General features: G+C 37.8%; 1 protein-coding gene across 4 annotated transcripts in view; it reads right to left on the bottom strand.

The window, feature by feature from the left end:
* Positions 1-1,213: 1,213 nt before the first annotated feature.
* The window catches only part of capn12 (calpain 12), a 37,327-nt gene continuing 28,589 nt past the window's right edge, over positions 1,214-9,951 (bottom strand). For 2 of the 4 annotated variants that reach the window (XR_006981519.2, XR_008393854.1), the window contains 3 exons: positions 8,194-8,451; positions 7,401-7,503; positions 1,215-1,388 (listed from right to left, as the gene is read on the bottom strand). The gene's annotated coding sequence lies outside the window, so the exon portion shown is untranslated. Of the gene's footprint in view, positions 1,389-4,559; positions 5,192-7,400; positions 7,504-8,193; positions 8,452-9,951 lie in introns of those variants that run through there. The other 2 variants (XR_008393855.1, XR_008393853.1) reach the window with 2 other exon arrangements.

Genomic DNA, 9,951 nt, shown 5'->3' with positions numbered 1-9,951 from the left:
TTGATTGTTACACTATTGTATAATTTTGTCATGATGTAAAATGGAGATTTGTGTTAATATTAAATGTCAGCTTGGTTGCAGTAAGTTTACACAGATGTTTGCACGCAACTGCAAATCAAATTCAGCTTCTTATTGGAACACAATGTCTGACTGAACTCAGTGACTGCACTAAAAAATCAAATAAAATTTTAATCTTGTTTATACTTTTTAAAATGACAAATGGGATCAAAATGTGAACATTGCTTTTCACTAATGCATATGTATATCCCTAATATAATCTATATTTATATCACTAGAATTATCTATATCCCTAACGTAATCTATATTTATATCACAAAAATTATCTGTATCACTAATGTAATCTATATTTATATCACTAAAGTTATCTATATCACTAATGTAATCTCTGTTTATATCACTAAAGTGATCTATATCACTAAAGTTATCTATCTATATCACTTATGTAATCTCTATTTATATCACTAATGTAATCTATTTTTATCTCTAAAGTTATCCATCTATATCACAAATGTAATCTCTATTTATATCAATACATTTATCTATATCACTAATGTAATCTCTATTTTTATAACTAAAGTGATCTATATCTATATCACTAATGTAATATATATTGATATCACTGAAGTTATCTATATCACTAATGTCATCTGTATATATTTATAGCTATATCATTCATGTATATCTATATTTTAATGTTTGTACTTTCAGCTGTTTTTTAAATTTAAAAAAATATATATATATATATGCATTGGTATTTGCAGCAGCAGAAAGCTGCAACGGCGAGTCTGTAACTTTGGAAGGAGGAGCATGCTGAAACCCAAACAGCAGGTTTTGTTTACTGAATGCTCTCAGTTTTCCAGTTTTGTTTTGTGGTGTCGGTGCGACTTGAGCCCCCTGTAGCAGTCACGAGAGCGGCCTATTTCCTGGGGAGGCAGGACTTGTTTGCCCATTTCCCTGCCCAAAATATTTGTAACCAGGCAACAGCCAGGCCCATCCCACTTCACCCCTACTCTGGTAACACCCCCCTTGGCCGTCCGCACAGACGCCATTACATAACTGCAGCTTCTAACTTCCTATCCGCACAAAAGTGAAGTGCATCTAAAAGAAACTCAGACATTAGATATGGACATTTGTTCTTTTGTTTTTGTTTGTTTGTTTGTTTTAAGCTTTATGTCTCACCTTCTCATATGTACCCCTCCACACAGTTTTTGACTTTCAGGACAGCTCTGTGTTTGCACAGACACAAAAAGCTGCAGTTCAAACTGGCTGATACTGAAGTAAAACTGGCTGTATGCCGCTGTACCTCCTGTTTATTCTGGCTTTGTTTTTACAGTCCTGCCGCACTCTTCTGGCACACCAGAGACAGCCTTTTACAAACATAAACAGAAAGTAATACAATAAGTTTACATATAAACTGATCTTCATTAAAGGAGAACGCCCATGTGCAGTGTTAAGCAGATTACTGAAGAAATGTAGTCCAGTACTTGTTACAAATGAAATGAGCACAGATTTAACCAGTAATATAATCCTTTAGATTGCTTTTGTGTATTTTTTCCCACAGTACTTTTTGTAGAATAATCCTGAACTGATTTAATAAAACCACAATAAGAAAGAGTACAAAAACTGGCAACCTTTAATGAGTGCTTTTTTCTTTCTTACATGCAATGAAAGCCAGCTGTACTATGTGTGGTTAAGAGAGTTAATATTTTAGAGTCTCCATCTGAGTGATTAGAGAGAAAGTGCAACTGCTGTTAGCCATAACAACTGCTCTTATGCAGTTTACTGTCACACCCAGTAAATTCGAAATCTATAGACTATGATTCACAGACGTCAACGTCGCAATCACGTAATCCATAAAAAGAACCAGTAATCTGATTATGTGCCATCGCATTACGTAATCCAGATTACAGATTATTGTTGCCCATCATCATCATCCTATTTTTCAGAAACTGACCCTCAAACATGGAGAGATAATTTACCTACAGAAAAGTATGTAAGGATTGAAAAGCATTGTGGCATGCTCAAATAGGAAAACAATCAGTGATGGGATGCAGCTATGAATAGTTGTTCCCTCCCCAGCCTCTCTTTTCTCTCACTTGAAGTTAATAAGACAAAAAGCACATGTTACAGAGAAACTGGAAATTGCAGCATCATGTGTCTTGGAAAATTTACCGCTACAAAATGCTGAAAGTGGAGACTCCTTCCATAAATGTTACCTAAACATCTCCTTACAGAAAGCGTCACCATATCAAAGATTCAAAATTGTTCTTTGGTTAAAAAACAACAACATCCCTCTGAATGAGTTGATACTATACAGTGTAATGTTTCCAAACAAGAGCATTAATATTAAACTGTTATTTGAATTACAGCCGGTAATATTGTCATAGGTGCTGTTATTGAAAAAGAATCAACAACCAATCAGAATCAATAATTCAACAACACTGCCATGTAAATATTAATATTAATCAGTTCTGCTCAAATTTCTGAACATGCAGTAGGGATTTCCTTCTTCTCCCTGTATTAAAAATTTAAAACTAAGTCAGTGTGTCACAGCGCCTGTGTGTTCTCTTCCTCGATAATCTTCTCGTCTCTCGAGTTACTCATAAGTGGGGAAACACTTGGTCGTGTCTGGAAACATCTGGCATGTCCAGCAGGATGAGGTCATTGCTTTGCCTCTCATGCTGTCTGACTGACTGGCTCACCGTATGTGTCTGGGCCAGGGCTGGAATGTGTGGAAACCAGAGATATTTGGCTGAAGGACGGTCACATAGCAGACAGTTGTGGCTCTCCTACCGTGCATACGTTTTATTCCCAATATGCTTGTGGCCAGACACACCCCTCCTGACTGTTTTGAGACTAATGAAGTCATTGGAATTTGGAGAGTTTGTGTACATCAGACCCTTTCTATGGCGTAAATGATGATAGGAGAAAACACACGAAAGACAGCTCAATACTCTGTAATGACCAGTGGTGGAAAGAAAAGTGGACTTTCTAAGAAGACTTTTGTAATGCAATATCTCTGGCTCATGTTTTAAAAATGTATTGTTATACCATTTTATAGGCCTCTAATAGCACACAATCCCCCAAACTGTTCATAGAATCATTGATGTCTGCAAAGTTTTGCCGTATACATTACAGAATTGGTGTTTCTTTTCTTATTCTATATTTTCAGTCTTGTACATTTAAATAAAGCAAGGGATTACCATTTTAGTCCAAAATATCCTGTGACCTGTACATTCTTATACACTCATTAATTTGGTCTGGCTACAATACGAGTCACCTCATAGTTTAACTGAACTTAGCCAAATAAAAGTAGGTAGAGAAAACTGGCCAAGATATAATAATACTTAGGTAGCTAACGTTCTGTATCTAATGATTCTTTGAATATTATACAATACTTAAGGCTAGTGTCAGTACCAAACAATGATAAATATTTGCACATATTGCCACAGCTCTTAAATTGAGAACTCCGGAAAATATGGCACAATTTAACATTTAGTGCTTGCATATTATAGTTTCATAGATTATATAATTTATAGTTTAATAGAAAACTGTTTATTTTATACTGCAGACTGAGAGGAACTGCATGGTGGTCAAGTGGTATGTAATAAAATCATCAGGTATCTAGGTCTGTAAGCAGCTGACATGTTCCAGCAATAAGACATGCTACGCTGCCTGCAGTCACAAAACTTCACTTCTTTAAATAGGTTTTCTCTCCAACATTGAGTGTCTTTTTTAGTGTGGTGTCAATTTAATACTATTATTTGATTTGTTTTATGAGCTCATTTTAATCATAGTAACTTAGCTATTACGTAAGCAAGTAAAATTAGCCTGCTAAGCATGGTAAGCTAACTTAATGTATAAAAATGTAACTGAAAGGATGTGTTGGACATTTTAGCTAAGGAGATCACAGTATATAAGCAAGTATAGCCTACTTCTTTCTTTCTTTTCTTTTATCTGCCTTCTTGAAATCCATCTTGTTGAAAAGCTGGCTTGGATTAGTTTTAGCTAGATACCAATGTTTATTGCAATGTAATTGCCACCTTTTCCTCCCTTTTTAACCTGTACAAATAATTAAAAAATATATAAAAAAAGATTATGAGCAAAATGAATGGTCAAGTTCTTTAAATCAAAGCAAATTTTAATTGACAGTCCAAATAGTACCAGTAATACTAAGTTTTTCTTTAACAAAAGGCAAAAGAAAAGTGGTATTCCCTTCATAAAACCTATCCATTCTTACCACTGGTTGTAACTGACCATGATGTAAATCATGTTAATGAATATATTGCTCAGTTGAGTTCATATGCAATGAAGTGTGCTTGTATACTTCTCCATTACGCTCTTTTTCCCCCCTCCAGGAACGTCACCGTCCAAGTGTTTGAGGAAGTAACAGAGAAACAGGAAACAGTGCAGGACTTTGATATTGGCCTGTATTGTCGAAGAGAGCACTGAATTCCACATTCCACATATCCAAACTCGCAGTTTTTAAGGAAATAAAATGAGTCATTTTGGATACCAAACATACTTTTGCCATTAATCGTAATGAAACATACCTAGATTAAGCATACTTAGTTATTTATTCAACACCACCTCCAATTGTCTTTGCTAATCCTGCCGTCACTGGCACCACATCTTGTGGAGAAGATGATGAGGATGATGGACTGATATTGTATCATGCAAGATATTGCAATGATGCAGGCTAAAGCCTTAGTCCAATGCAATCAGTGGGTTTAGTATTCAGTGGCGTATTGTGACTCAGCCTTACCCTCAAGCGCGTCAAACATAGCCTACTTTCAGCAGGACGCATGCCAGACAGCACCGGAGAGGGAGAATGAGGGGGAGAAAGGGCATGCTTTCCCATCCTCCTCTTTGCATTTCCATCAATTTCCACTCTGCCTCAACCCCCACCTTCTCTTCAGTTCTCCACGTCCGTCACCCCACCACTCCTCCAGCGCTTATGCAATGCTTGCCCAATTTTCCTGGAGGAGGATGTGAGAGAAGAGAGCGAGAAATGCAGAGGGAACAGGTGGAAGGGAAAGACGGAGGGGTAGACATCATGTGGAAAACAAATTGTCTCTTCATCAGCATCACCCGGTGGTTCCTGTTGTCATCTGTGCTTTTTGCTTCTCTCCAACCCATTTAGAAAGGAGCGAAGGCCTGGTCTTTCTTTCTGTTATGCATATAGCAACATCACAGTTAACATCATAGCTAGCAATTCAGCTCCCTAGGAGTGACTTACCAGTGCAGGAGTTCATATAGAGTTTACTCTACACCAGCACATCCATAACATCCTCAGCCTACTGAATAGTCTCATTGCTTTACTCCATCACTATTTCCATATTACATTAATTCAAAAGGGAATCAGAATAGGATGTTTATGTGGACCCCTTGACCGTCACACCGATATGTGGGTCTTTCCCAAACTGTTGCCACAAATTTGGAAGCACACAATTGTCTATAATGTCTTTCTATGCTGTAGTATTAAGATTTCCTTTCGCTGGAACTAATAGGCCCAAACCTGTTCCAGCATGACAATGCAGCTATGCACAAAACGAGGTCCATGAAAACATGGTTAGCCAGGGTTGGAGCTGAAGAACTCGAATGACCTGCACAGAATCCTCACCTCACTGGAACACCAACTTCATACTAGACATTATTGCTGGACATCACTGCCCAACCTCTTGCTCTTGAGGCTGAATGGGCAGAAATCCCCACAGCCACACAACAAAATCTGAAGTGGACAGCCTTCTCAGAAGAGTAGAGGCTGTTATAATAGCAATCTATTATATATTAGCAATATAATTGTATCAATATCAATGCCCATGGACAATTAATGGCTATCTTATACTGTCTCAACCAAAATATTTTTTGGAAAAACATACCAAAATAAACAACTTATATCAACCTGCATATGTAATATATGTATATAAGCTCAGTTGAATGAAACACTTGAAGAATCTTGGGATCTTATTCACGAGTGATGGAAAAAGAGAGCGTGAGATTGACAACTGGAGGCAATGTTTCTGTCTCTGTATCTGTCTGCGTGGGTGGAGAAGGAGCTCAAGTGCTATCATTTATGGAATGAGCTGGTTACAAGCTGTGGGTAGTGACTTAAAGAATAAGGTTGTGACCAAAAGAATAAGGTCCAGGAGAGCCTTGGTGTAGAGCTTCTGCTCCTCGGAATTGAGGGGAGTCAGTTGAGGTGGTTTGGGTGCTTTTCAAGGACATAGACAACTGAACATTGATCCAGTACACGATGGAGAGATTATATCCCACAGTTGGCTTGGGAGTATCCGGAGATCCCCCAGGAGAAGCTGGAATCTGTGCTTGGGGTTAGACAAGTTTGGAGTGACTTATTTTGTTGCCACAGTGATCCCCACCAGGAAAGCAGAAGGCAAATGATACGTAAAATAGCAGGGATAGTACAGTATATATTTAAAAAAAAAATAAGGTCAAAACATAACTAATAGTATAATTTGCATAATTCCCACTTCAGGCTTTGCAAGGCAGAAGGTAGAATGGATACAACATTGGAACATAGTTAAGGAAATAGTCATTCTGGTCGTCCAAGATGGCTGCATCCAATTATGTGTTCAGCTACTCTGTAACATTTTGTTCATTTAGTCACACTGTGTACCAAACCACATCAGCAAGTTCATGTCTTTAGAAAGACATTAAAGTACTGGATACGATTTGAGGCTGATATTTACAGCACTGCTCAAATTACAGTGGAACGTCGTAAGCACATTTGAAATGCTTTTGGCTGGGTTGTGGACACTGAAAATAAAAGCAAAAGTCTTATTATTTTATGTATATATTGTTTGATCCGTAAAGGGATCTGTAGACCTACATGTAAGTGCCATGTGGATCTGACTGCTTGACTGGATTCATCTTGTGAGGTGTGAGTAGGCCACAAAAACAGCACGTTATAATGTGAGGTTCTGTGTATTATACACTACAAAAAGCCAAGTCAGGGCACATCCTGAGAAATGCTAAAGTACAGAAAAGATTTCGGGTGAACCTTAATTATGCTTTTTGGTTTATGCACTTCAAATAGTGACTCATATTTCAGACATGGGAAATACAGAGAACAGGTTTATGCTAGCAAGAACTTAATTCTCAGTAATTACATTGTGCCACTATGTATGCAAATACAATTTAGCCAGCACTATAATTATCATGGGCGGCATGCTGGAGCAGTGGGTCCCTGGTTCGATTCTGAGCTCGGGTTATTGTCTGTGTGGGGTTTCCCATGCCTTCTCATGTGGGTTTTGTCCGGGTTCTCAGGTTTCCTCCCACCTCCAAAAAACATGTCAGCAGATGGACTGGCAATGCTAAATTGCCAATAGGTGTGAATATGTGTGTGCACAGTGACTTACAGTGGACTGGCAGTCCATTCAGGGTGTATTCCTGCCTCGTGCCCAGTGTTCCTGGGATAGGCTCCGGATCCACCACCACCCTGACCAGGACAATGCAGTTACACTAGATGAATAAAAAAAAGAATGAATATAATAATCACAACCATGAGCCAATTCACTAATAATTATGCTACCTTACTGTATTTTTTTTTTTTTTAAAGAATAACTGCAGGCCTTTATTAGAATTGTGTAATAAAGAAGAACTGAACTGATATTAAACCTTCATTTTAGACCTGAATCTAATCCTCTGACATCATCCTTACACTCCTGGTTACAGCATCTAAATATTAGCATTTGGTCCTTATGGCACACAGAATCGTGAATAGATGATTGGGTGCCAGTGTGCTTCTATCACTCCATTAATGAGCAATACACCTGTGGTGCCAGTCTGATTCATCATAGGACATAGCAGAACATATAATTCACTGACACTGCACCATATGCACTGCCCTCCAGAATTATCGGCACCCGTCATGAAAATGAGCAGAAATTATTTTATATAAAATAAACATTGCACACACTAATTCAAATGTTATTCTCAAACAATAGGGAAAACTATGTATATTTGTTCTAACAATGATAGTTCTCATTAGAATTACATTTTAAATAATAGTATTTCCTTTCAAAAATATCTAGCAAAATTTTTGAGACCCCTAAGCAATATCTTGACGACATTCTTTAAAAAAAATGTATACTTTTTCGCCCGCTCTCAGTCCACAGTCCACTGTTGTTGCCTTTAACAATGATGTGCTACCTGAGGTATAAATTTGAGGTGGATGGTGCAGCAGGTAGCATTGCCGCCTCACAGCTCTAACATCCCTCGTTCGATCCTGAGACCAGGTTACTGACTATGTGGAGCATCACATGTTTTCCCTGTGTCCATGTGGGTTTCCTCTGGGTTCTCCAGAGTGTGTACGGTGCCCTGAAACGGACTGGCATCCCATCCGTGATGAATTCTCCTGCCTTATGCCCAGGGTGGCATATAATGGTCCAGATCCACCGTGACCCTGATCTGGATAAAGTAAAGATGAATGAACAGATACATAAATTCAAGGTTGCCCACATTTAAAATCTCCGTCATCCATTACCATAGGAAAACCAAAGATCTTCCAAAACAAAACAGAAAGATGGTTGTTGACCTTCGCAGATGAGGTAATGGATCTAAAAAAAAATACAGAAGCAGATGAAAATACTTCTGTAAAAACAGTTGAATACGTGCCAGGAATTGAACCAATGAGCACTGTACTCCCACACACTGAGAGGAGGGAATAAAGAGTCCAAAGACCACAGGTTTAGAATGGTACAGTTGAGATGATTCTTGTGTTTGTCACGTTTCAGGAAATGCCCCTGTCATAATAAAAACCTGTTTGGAAATTAATTGAAGAGGGACATCCACAAACAAACCTAAGACTATACGGGAGCCTAAAATGTTCTGCATAGAGGAATGGACCAAGACATTACAGGAAGTGATTTAATGATGTTATTCTCTCCAGGGCAGGCATAAAAATATTAATAGCAAAGATATTATTGTTAATATTACAATTACACATGTTTAAAATAAAACTATACAATATCTCTCTGCATTTGAACTCAAAATATCACTGAATGCATGTGTTGTTTTTTTTAAAATATGTTAATTTTCATATTCCAAATAGTTTGTTGCCAATGAAATGGCATCTAATTGTAGAATTTGAGACTTGATGTCCCCATAATTTTACTATCTTCTGCAAACCAAGATTCTTACAGAAATTTTTACCTATCAAACCATCCTCGGTGTGCATACAGGCAAAATACACATTCATCCTCTTCCAGGCACGTTCATTACAGTACAGTAATTGTTTTAATTTCTTTCCCTATCAATGAATATGGGCATTTTCAGGCACGTAGCATTTTATAAATAGTCAGGGCATATTGTGTATCCGCTAATATTCCCCATGCTGATGGATGACTAAGGAAATTGCGCCTCTGTGTCACCTCAGTAAAACAAGACGTCAAGGACATAGCAAGCATAGGAGCTCCTAAACAATCAGGTGAAAGTAATTCAGTATGAACATTTTTGCCCATATTTATCAAGGATGCCAATATTTCTTAAATTGACTATATACTGTATGTCAGTGAATTTGGGGAAAAATAGAATTAGCTTAGTATTTGGAGTCTATGTGTTACATTGGTCTTAGCTACCTCAGTCATATATTTTCCTTAAAAGAGCCCTTTGGTACCCTATATGCAGAATAATAAGACAATAATAATCGGAACATCTAGGAGCAGGTGTGAACAAACCAGAAACAGGTGCTAGTATTGATCAAAAGCTTTAAGCTATGTGTATGAACATGGGAACTCTGAACACTTGTTTGTCTAATTCCAGTATAGTCACAGAGTTGACGTAAACTGTTCACAAATGCAGCTGAACATTCATTGTGGGGGCAAGCAGTCAAATTGAATTTGAGTGATGCATTAGTCAGTAAGTGATGCCTTCACACCCAAAAAGCTGACATTTTACCCATATTGTTGT

This window comes from Ictalurus punctatus, chromosome 4 (genome assembly GCF_001660625.3).
Source record: "Ictalurus punctatus breed USDA103 chromosome 4, Coco_2.0, whole genome shotgun sequence".
NCBI lineage: Eukaryota > Metazoa > Chordata > Actinopteri > Siluriformes > Ictaluridae > Ictalurus > Ictalurus punctatus.
This window is presented reverse-complemented; position numbering and strand designations above follow the sequence as displayed.